Source organism: Apis laboriosa, unplaced genomic scaffold (assembly GCF_014066325.1).
Source record: "Apis laboriosa isolate Shangri-la unplaced genomic scaffold, ASM1406632v1 scaffold14551_cov152, whole genome shotgun sequence".
NCBI lineage: Eukaryota > Metazoa > Arthropoda > Insecta > Hymenoptera > Apidae > Apis > Apis laboriosa.
In genome coordinates this window covers 588,757-599,923 of record NW_025221576.1, presented here as the reverse complement: position 1 = coordinate 599,923, position 11,167 = coordinate 588,757, and the positions used below count along the sequence as shown (strand labels likewise).

General features: G+C 35.0%; 1 protein-coding gene across 4 annotated transcripts in view; it reads left to right on the top strand.

Annotated features, from left to right (window-relative positions):
- The window catches only part of LOC122710336 (transcriptional regulator ERG homolog), a 68,179-nt gene that overhangs the window by 40,066 nt on the left and 16,946 nt on the right, over positions 1 to 11,167 (top strand). The gene's annotated exons all lie outside the window — the stretch shown is intronic.

Genomic DNA, 11,167 nt, shown 5'->3' with positions numbered 1-11,167 from the left:
AAAAAAAAAAAAAAAAAAAAAAAAGAAAATCACTCGTAAACTTCACGTTGTAATATCTCATAACGATCAACGTAGTTGCATGTCAAGATTCTCCAAAAACATTCTCAAAAAAAGAAAAGAAAATCATTCGTAAACCTCACGTTGTAATATCTCATAACGATCAACGTAGTTGCATGTCAAGATTCTCCAAAAACATTCTCAAAAAAAGAAAAGAAAATCATTCGTAAACCTCACGTTGTAATATCTTATAACGATGAACGTAGCACGTCAAGATTCTCCAAAAACATTTTCAAAAAAAAAAAAAGAAAACTCGTAAACCTCACGTTGTAATATCTCGTAATAATGAACGTAGTGGCACGTAGAAGATTCTCCAAAAATATTTTCAAAAAAAGAAAAGAAAACCACTCATAAACCTCACGTTGTAATATTTCGTAATAATGAACGTAGTGGCACGTAGAAGATTCTCCAAAAATATTCTCAAAAAAAGAAAAGAAAACCACTCGTAAACCTCACGTAATATCTCGTAACTATGAACGTAGTGACACGTCAAAATTCTCCAAAAACATTCTCAAAAAAAAAGAAAACGACCACTCGTAAATACAAACTCATAAATATCAAACCTCACGTTGTAATAGCTCGTAACGATCAACGTAGTGACACATCAAGATTCTCCAAAAACATTTTCAAAAAAAAAAAAAAAGAAAATCTCACGTTGTAATATCTCGTAATAATGAACGTAGTGGCACGTAGAAGATTCTCCAAAAACATTTTCAAAAAAAGAAAAGAAAACTCGTAAACCTCACGTTGTAATAACTCGTAACGATCAACGTAGTGACACATCAAGATTCTCCAAAAACATTTTCAAAAAAAAAAAAGAAAACTCGTAAACCTCACGTTGTAATATCTCGTAATAATGAACGTAGTGGCACGTAGATTCAAGATTCTCCAAAAACATTCTCAAAAAAAAAAAAAAAGAAAACCACTCGTAAACCTCACGTTGTAATATCTCGTAATAATAAACGTAATGACACGTCAAGATTCTCCAAAAATATTCTCAAAAAAAGAAAAGAAAACTCGTAAACCTCACGTTGTAATATCTCGTAACGACCAACATAATAGATTCAAGACTCTCCAAAAATTCTTCCATTTTCAAAAAAAAAAAAAAAAAGAAAAAGAAAACAACCACTTTCGAATAAAACGAAAAACAAAACAAAAAAAGAAACGAAAGAGGGGAGGAAGAAGAACAAAAAGAAACACCGATAATTCCATCCTCAGGAACCGCGACGAGAGAAGAAGAAGAAGAAGAAGAAGAAGAAGAAGAAGAACTCGTCGTCGCGGCGAATCGATCTCCTCCTCCTCCTCCTCCTCCTCCTCCTCCTATCTTATCGGTGCTACGATTCTCTCTTTTCTCCTCCTCCCCTCAGATCTTCCTCGCTCTCGATTCGACTACATACACATACATATACATATACATATATATACCTAGCTGAGGGCAAAGGGTGGCTCCTAGGCGCCGCTGGGTGCAAGTTCACGCGCCGCGACTCTCCCGACTTGTTCCCGCGCCTTTGTATACGAATCTACAACCCTCTCTCTCTCTCTCTTTCTCTCTCTCTATATATATATACATATATACCCACACACGTAACCGTACATATACCTACGTGTATCCATGTAGGTGCGTGTGTGTGTGTGGGCGTCCCGGCGCTTTGTGGCGCGTTGAACCGCGGCCCCTTTGTCGTCGACGAAGAGAGAGAGAGAGAGAGAGAGAGAGAGAGAGAGAGAGAGAGAGAGAGGCCTGGGGGCTGTGTGGAAACGGTTGGCCGCGCGGCAACACCGAACGGCCGAGAGGGCCCCACCCTGTGGACGGCGCTGGCACAATCATCTCGCGGAGATGAGAGGAGCCCCCGGTTGCCCGCGGCCACCTTGTTATGAGCGGGTGTGTGGACGGACTGGGCCAGGTTACAACTCCATGGATCACCTGGCAAAGGGCGAATTAACGCTTTGACTCTCCGCTCTCGGCGAGAGAAAGTGGGGAGGGAGGGAGAGAGGAGGAGGAGGAGGAGGAGGAGGAGGAGGAGGGGTTTTATCTAAAAGGAGGAGGGAGGAGGGAGGGAGAGGGTGGTTTGTTGGTTTTTCGAGGATTTTGTCCTCGGGAGGAGAAGTGGAAGGTCTGTGGAAGGGGGATGATGGGAGTTCGAGAGGAGTTGTGATTGGTTAGTATTCGACGTAAAACTTTGAATAGTTGGAGTAGGAATGATGGAAGGATGGAGTCGTGTTTCAATTAAGTTTATATGAGGGTGTTAAGTTTATAAAAAGTATCTGTTTGCTTGTATTTTTTGTAAAGGTGAGGAGGAATGGTGGAATGGTTGCTCTTTTATTAGTTCTAACTGTTTGTACTGTTTGGAAAAGTACTTTTTTTATCATCGTCGAAAATTTGAATTAAACGAAACTAGTAGCTCGACATAAGTATATTTTTATTATTATTTTTATTATTATTATCGTCGAAAATTTGAATTAAATGAAACTAGTAGTAAGAAATAAGTAATGGAAAGGTATTTTTTTATTATTGTTGAAAACTTGAATTAAATAAAATTAGTAGCCCGAGATAAGTATATTTTTATCATCGTCGAAAATTTGAATAAAATGAAACTAGTAGCAAAGATAAATAATGGAAAGATATCTTTTCATCATCGTCGAAAATTTGAATTAGATGAAACTAATAGCAAAAGATAAGTAGAGGAAAGATATTATTGTCATTGTCGAAAATTTGAATTAAATGAAAATAGTAGCAAGAGATAAGTAATGGAAAGGTATTTTTTTATCATCGTTGAAAATTTGAATTAAATAAAATTAGTAGCGAGATAAGTATATTTTTATCATCGTCGAAAATTTGAAGAAAATGAAACTAGTAGCAAAGATAAATAATGAAAAGATATATTTTTATCATCGTCGAAAATTTGAATTAAGTGAAACTAATTCAATAGCAAAAGATAAGTAGAGGAAAGATATTATTCTCATCATCGAAAATTTGAATTAAATAAAACTAGTATCAGAAGATAAGCAAAGGTATATTTTTATTATCGTCGAAAATTTGAATTAAATGAAATTAGTAGCAAGAGATAAGTAATGGAAAGGTATTTTTTTATCATCGTTGAAAACTTGAATTAAATGAAACTAGTAGCCCGAGATAAGTATATTTTTATTATCGTCGAAAATTTGAATTAGATGAAACTAGTAGCAAGAGATAAATAATGGAAAAATATCTTTTCATCATCGTCGAAAATTTGAAGTAAATAAAACTAGCAGCAGAAGATATATTTTTATCATTATCGAAAATTTGAATTAAATGAAACTAATAGCCCGAGATAAATATATTTTTATCATCATCGTCGAAAATTTGAATTAGATGAAACTAGTAGCAAGAGATAAATAATGGAAAAATATCTTTTCATCATCGTCGAAAATTTGAAGTAAATAAAACTAGCAGCAGAAGATATATTTTTATCATCATCGAAAATTTGAATTAAATAAAACTAATAGCAGAAAATAACCAAAGGTATATTTTTATCATCATCGAAAATTTGAATTAAATAAAACTAGTAGCAGAAGATATATTTTTATCATCATCGAAAATTTGAATTAAATAAAACTAGTAGCAGAAAATAACCAAAGGTATATTTTTATCATCATCAAAAATTTGAATTAAATAAAACTAATAACAGAAAATAACCAAAGGTATATTTTTATCATCATCGAAAATTTGAACTAGATGAAACTAATAGCCTGAGATAAATAATGGAAAAATATCTTTTCATCATCGTCGAAAATTTGAAGTAAATAAAACCAGTAGCAGAAGATATATTTTTATCATCATCGAAAATTTGAATTAAATAAAACTAGTAGCAGAAAATAACTAAAGGTATATTTTTATCATCATCAAAAATTTGAATTAAATAAAACTAATAACAGAAAATAACCAAAGGTATATTTTTATCATCATCGAAAATTTGAATTAAATAAAGCTAGCAGCAGAAGATATATTTTTATCGTCATCGAAAATTTGAACTAGATGAAACTAGTAGCCTGAGATAAGTAATAAAAAGATATTTTTTTTCATCATCGTCGTGGAAAATTGCAGACGAAACTGGTACAGCCGGTTGACAATTACTATCTGAATTACTATCTGAATTCTTTTTTAACGGCGACGGTAAGCGATATCTGTTGAGAAAAGAAGCGGTTTTAATAATAGCGGCGAGATTTTCATTAGTTCGGTATATTAGTTGGATGGAACACGCCGTGGCGCAATCCGTTTCACGTGGTTGGAAGGTTTGGCCTGGGGTGGTTTGATGTAAACGGCTTGTGGTTTCGACGCCTCGTTAGATTGCAATCACCATGGATCAGTTATCAAAGAGGGAATTGATGGTTTCGTTCGCACGTGCGGATCGTACACGCGACGGGGACACCATTTTCAAACTGAAAATTGAAGGACAAACAGGCGTGTCCGTGCTTCGAACCCCGTTCCCCTTCCAACTTTTCGATTTTAAACCTTTCCTTCATTCTCTAATCATTATATTCTTCGATGAAAAAACAAAAATAATCCATTCGTTGGATCGAGAATTCGCTTAATTACACTTAATTAATTTAAATCTCGGAAGGAATTTGCTTTTTATTTATTTTTCACTAACGAAGGGCAGGAAGTTGGATTTTTAAATTCCAAGTCATCGCGGATCGCGGAAAAGATCATGGCTCGTTTTCAATTCGACTTTTGCGCATCAACGTCTCCTTCATCAGATTTGTGAAACTCTGGTCGCCTCTCTTCGACTCGGTTTGACGCATCGTGTAGGGCAACGCGAGAGGGTGCAGAAGCCTTCCTCCGATCAGAAATTAAGCGGCGACGCGTGTTCGCTCGGGGCCACTTTGCTGCTCCTGCTTTTGTCCTCGACTACTCGTACACCAAATTCGCTCTATTCGATAAAATTTTTGAAACGACTATCGAGGTGAACCTCCTCCTTTTGTTTTCGATTAATTCGCTTTCTTCAATAAAATTTTCGAAATGACTATCGAGGTGAACCTCCTCCTTTTGTTTTCGATTAATTCGCTCTTTTTGATAAAATTCTCGAAATGATTATTAAGATGAATCTTTTGTTTTTGTCTTCGATTAATTCGTTCTTTTTGATAAAATTTTCGAAATGACTATCGAGGTGAACCTCCTCCTTTTGTTTAATTCGCTCTTTTTGATAAAATTCTCGAAATGATTATTAAGATGAATCTTTTGTTTTTGTTCTCGATTAATTCGCTTTCTTCAATAAAATTTTTGAAATGACTATCGAGGTGAACCTCCTCCTTTTGTTTTCGATTAATTCGCTCTTTTTGATAAAATTTTCGAAATGACTATCGAGGTGAACCTCCTCCTTTTGTTTTCGATTAATTCGCTCTTTTTGATAAAATTCTCGAAATGATTATTAAGATGAATCTTTTGTTTTTGTCTTCGATTAATTCGCTCTATTCGATAAAATTTTCGAAATGACTATCGAGGTGAACCTCTTCCTTTTGTTTTTGATTAATTTGCTCTTTTTGATAAAATTTTCGAGATTATCAAGTCAAATTATAAATTCGCTCTTTTCGATAAAATTCTCGAAATTTTAAAACAGTTAAGAATATCGAGACGAATTTATTGCTTTTGTCTTGGATAACTCGTAGACAAAATTAATTCTCTTTGATAAAATTCTCAAAAGAAAATGACTATCGAGATGAACCTTCTCCTTTTGTCCTCGAGAATTCGTACTCCAAATTATAAATTCTCTCTCTTCGATTTCGAGAATTTCAAAATTTTAATTCTCTGCTTTTCGAGGTCTTCGAGTGTCTTCGATAGGCCAAATTAATTCTCTTGCAATAAAATTCTCGAAATGACTATCGAAATGCTTTTGTCCTCGAGAATTCGTAGTCCAAATTATAAATTCTCTCTCATCGATTTCGAGAATTTCGAAATTTTAATTCTCCGCTTTTCAAGATCTTCGAGTGTCTTCGATAGGCCAAATTAATTCTCTTGCAATAAAATTCTCGAAATATCTATCGAAATGCTTTTGTCTTCGATAATTCGCAAGTTAATTCCATCTCTTCGATAAAATTCTCGAAATGAACTTCTTTTGTCCTCGAGAATTCGTAGTCCAAATTATAAATTCTCTCTCTTCGATTTCGAGAATTTCGAAATTTTAATTCTCCGCTTTTCGAGGTCTTCGAGTGTCTTCGATAGGCCAAATTAATTGCAATAAAATTCTCGAAATGTTTTTGTCCTCGATAATTCGCAAGTTAATTCCTTCTCTTCGATAAAATTCTCGAAATGAACTTCTTTTGTCCTCGAGAATTCGTAGTCCAAATTATAAATTCTCTCTCTTCGATTTCGAGAATTTAGAAATTTTAATTTTCGAAAACATTATCGAAACTTGCTTTTCGAGTGTCTTCGATAGGCCAAATTAATTCTCTTGCAATAAAATTCTCGAAATGTTTTTGTCCTCGATAATTCGCAAGTTAATTCCCTCTCTTCGATAAAATTCTCGAGAGAGAATTGGAAGGAATGACCGTCGAGATGAGCCTCTGGGCGAAAGATTCAAGAATGATGGATAAGTTCGAAACGTATTTCGTATCGAGGCGGCATCGGAATAAGGGTATTAATGTTGATCGCGTGCTACCCAAAACTCGCGGTGGATTACGCGTGTATGCCGGTTATCGATGGAAGCGAGGTGCGCGGAAGTACGTTCACGCGATTTCTTGGCAAGGAATTGGCGGATACGTTGGAGAACGAATATTTGGAACGATCTTAAATCCCTCGTTTATTTCTCTTTCTTTCCTCTCAAGGATAGGTGCAATTTTTTTCTTTCCTCCTCCAAGTTTGAAGTTTCAACGATTTTAAAGGGGGAGGGATTTCTTTTATTCTTTGCTATTTCCAGAAACTGGTAGACCGGAACTGGTCTAGAATCAGTTCTCCAGTACATTACAAAGGCAAAAAATTTCTTGCGAAATTTTATTTTATAAAAACGAGGAAAAGCTCTTCTTTTTTCTCTCTTTTGATATATATATATATATATATATATATATATTCGATCTCAAAAAATCCATGCTTACTCAACCTATTTATATTATAATTCTTTTTCTTTTTCCTCTATATTATAATTGTATATTTTAATACTTCAATTCCATATTATATATATATATTATATATATTTTATATATATTTATATATAGTATTATTAATATTATAAGTATTATTTATATATAATTTTCAATAATAAAAAGAATTGTATCGTAAAAAAAGAAGTTCGATTACTAAAAACGAAAACAAAAAAGATTTCGTTCATCGCAAACGATAAATTCTCGAAAAACTCGCCCTCCTTCCCCTAAAAAATTCCTCTTAAAAAAAAAAGAAAAGAAAATCCTTAAAAGGCTCTCGAATAAAAGGAACAACGAACCAGTTGAGGAGGTCCGTCCAGCCTGGATGGATATCGACCTCCTCCCCCTCCCTCCCTCCCCGATTTTCAACGGGTCTGGCCGCTCACTGGCCGGGAAAAAGCGGCTCTAAGACAACTGGTAGAACAATAAAAAGGAGAAAGGAGAAAAAAAAGTACTCCTCGACGAGCGTGTGCGGCTCGCGTGACTTCCTGACCCGGGTAAGTCGACGAACCAACCCGCCGACCCTCTCCTCCCCCACGTGTGTGCGCGCGCGCGCGCGCGCGCACACACGTACGCGCAGTGTATCGATGCACGCTCACCGGGGCCAGGACCCTAACCTCCTCCCTAACCCTAACGATAATTACGTATTCTGGCGCGGCGCGTGCCTTGGCAGCGCGCTCACGCGCCCGATCACGTATGCCGTTGGCTATCGCGCCGCCTCGTCGACACCCGTATTAATACCTAACCACCCCCTGTGCCTGTGCGCGCCCTCCTCTCCTCTTCTGAGGGAGGAGGGGATTTTGTAAAAGAATCGAAAATCTTAGATTTGTCTTATTTTGGCCCGGCGATGAATTTTTCATTAACCACCCCCTGTGTATCCTCCTCTGCTCTTTTGAGGGAGAAAGGGATTTTGAAAAAGAATCGAAAATCTTAGATTTGTCTTATTTTGGCGCGGTGGTGAATTTTTTATTAACCATCCTCTGTGCCCTCCTGTTTCTTCTGAGGGAGGAAGGGAGGGGATTTTGAAGAAAAATCGAAAATCTTAGATTTGTCTTATTTTGGCGCGGTGGTGAATTTTTCATTAACCATTCTCTGTGCCCTCCTGTCCTCTCTTGAGGGAGGAAGGGAGGGGATTTTGAAAAAGAATCGAAAATCTTATTTTGGCGCGGTGGTGAATTTTTCATTAACCATCCTCTGTGTCCTCCTGTCCTCTTTTGAGGGAGGAAGGGATTTTGAAAAAGAATCGAAAATCTTATTTTGGCGCGGCGGTGAATTTTTTATTTGTCGATATTCGTATTAACACTTAACCACCCCCTGTATGTCCTTCTCTTCTCTTTTGAGGGAGAGAGGGATTTTGAAAAAGAATCGAAAATCTTAAATTTGTCTTATTTTGGCGCGGTGGTGAATTTTTTTATTAACCATCCTCTGTTTTTTTATTAACCTCCTCTCCTCTTTTGAGGGAGAAAGGGATTTTGAAAAAGAATCGAAAATCTTCGTGATTTATTTTGGCGCAGCAGTGAATTTTTTACTCGTCGATACTTGTATTAATATCTAACCACTCCCTGTGCGCACCTTCTTTTCCTCTTTTGAGAGAGGAAGGGATTTTGAAAAAGAATCGAAAATCTTCGTGATTTATCTTATTTTGGCGGTGAATTTTTTACTCATATTAATATTTTCGACTCATATTAATATCCAACGCACGTCTTCCTGTCTTCCTCTTCTGAAGGAGGAAAGGAGGAAGGGAGGAAGGGAGGAAGGGAGGGGATTTTAAAAAAGAGTCGAAAATCTTAGTGATTTATCTTATTTTGGCGCGGCGGTGAATTTTTTACGTCGACACCCGTAATAATATTTAACCACCCCTTAAGCGCGCCCTCTTTTTCTCTCCTGAGGAAGGAAGGGATTTTGAAAAAGAAAATCTTAATGATTTATCTTATTTTGGTGAATTTTTTACTCGTCGACACTTATTTAATAATAATATAGTATTAACACCTAACCACCCCCTATTTCTCTCCTCTCCTGAGAGAGGAAGGGAGGAAGATTTTAGGAGATTTTGAAAAAGAATCGAAAATCTTAGTGATTTATCTTGTTCTGATTCGCAATGATGAATCCTTTTGAAAGAGAGGGGGTTACGTGGTTACAACAGGATTTCCATTCTTTTACTTCTACTACTTTTTTATTTCCTTGTATATAGAATTTTAGAGATTAGAAATATTGGGACAATGAAAATAATGTAATTAAAAGAAGAAAGATTTGAAGATTCTTTGATTGTATCGGGAGATGTAATTCGATTGTTCAGAGAAATTATTACGCAAGTATGGAATTTTTTTACGAAGCCTCGAATTTTCTATCTATTTTTTTTTCATCTATTTTCTGGATACTTATCCAATTGAAGAAGTAACTAATATAATTTCGAATTAAATAATTAAAATGTTACTTATTTCTAATTATTGTTACATTTCGAACAACGATTCATCGAAGCTTTAAATCATTAAAAATTTTCCCAATCACTGATACTACCTAATAAAAAAATATTTACGATGTACACGTGCGAAGAAGAAATAAAGAAGAAGGAAAAAAAGAGAAATGTGCGCAATCTGCGAAACTTATCGAACAATTTCCTCGGTTCGAGGTTCGTGGAAAAAGAGACGTTTCGAGTGCGAGTGTGAACACGGGGGAAGGGGGTGGGAGTTTCGTGTTGGTATTAATTGGAGGCCGGTCGATAAGCTGATATCGGGATTTCATGCAGAAGGAAATCCTTGGCCGCCGTTAAGATCGGCCTGGTTGACAAGAATCCCTTTTCCCTCGCGTTCACGCTATGCGATAATTAGGAAACGATTAATTTCTCTCCCCGTAACGCGTCGTTTTTAAAAAAAAAAAACGTTTGGGATTTGCCACATCAATCCGATTAACAAAAACATATTTGCCGCGTGCACGAACGGCCGGGAAAATAGTTAACAGGTTGGAAAAGATGGAAGCTGTCGTTTCTCTCGAAGGGAAAAAAGAGAAGTGATTAAATCGTTTGTGTTCTTCTAAAGTCTTCTAAATGGGAATTATTCCATTCCCAGTCGAATTGAAAAAAGAAATAAATAATTTTAATTTCTCTGCATAAAAATAATTTCTCGTTATTTCGATTCTCGTTAGTCGAATTAGAAGGAACGAATAAAGAATTGATTTGTAGATAATTGGACAATATTTGTTGAGAATCAGAATAATGTAACTTTGATATTTATTTAGAAAATGAAAGCTATACAAAAATAAAATATAAAATAAATAATTGTATAAAATTATTAATTATTTTAATTTATTATTTTGGTATTAAGCTGCTTCGATTACTAGTCAAATTAGAAGAAATGGATAGATGTTTAGATATTGATTGAGAATCAAAATAACGTAAATTTGATATTTATTTAGAAAAATGGAAGGTAAAAATAATTTACCAGTAAAATAAAATATAAAATAAATATATAAAAATAATTGTTTTAAATTAGTTGGTGTAAGTGTCGATCAGTCAAAATTAGAAGAAACGAATATATCTCTAGATAGTTGGATATCGAATGAAAATCGAAATAATATAACTTTGGTATTTATAGAAAATGGAAGCTTCTCTTTTATTAACCAGAGTCTCGTATGAAATCACGTTGTATCTTTCACCATTAAAAAAAGCGATCTAATGCTCAACTAAAATACATTTATTTCCTTAAATTAAAGTGAATCCTTTTATTATTCACCGCGTGATAAAACGAATAAAGTATAACTTTGACAGAAAAATAGAAGCTACGCTCAATAAAAATAATTTCTCATTATATTTCAATTCAAATTAGAAGAAATTAATAAAATTGATCTCGGAACAAAATCACTTCTTATTATTAAATACACAGCAGACACCTTCAAACGCACACCAGAGTCCACTGTGTCAACTATGTTTAAATACATAAATTTCTCAAACTATACGATAATCCGAATTAATGAATTCTCCTAAAAAAAAAAAAAAAAAAAAAAA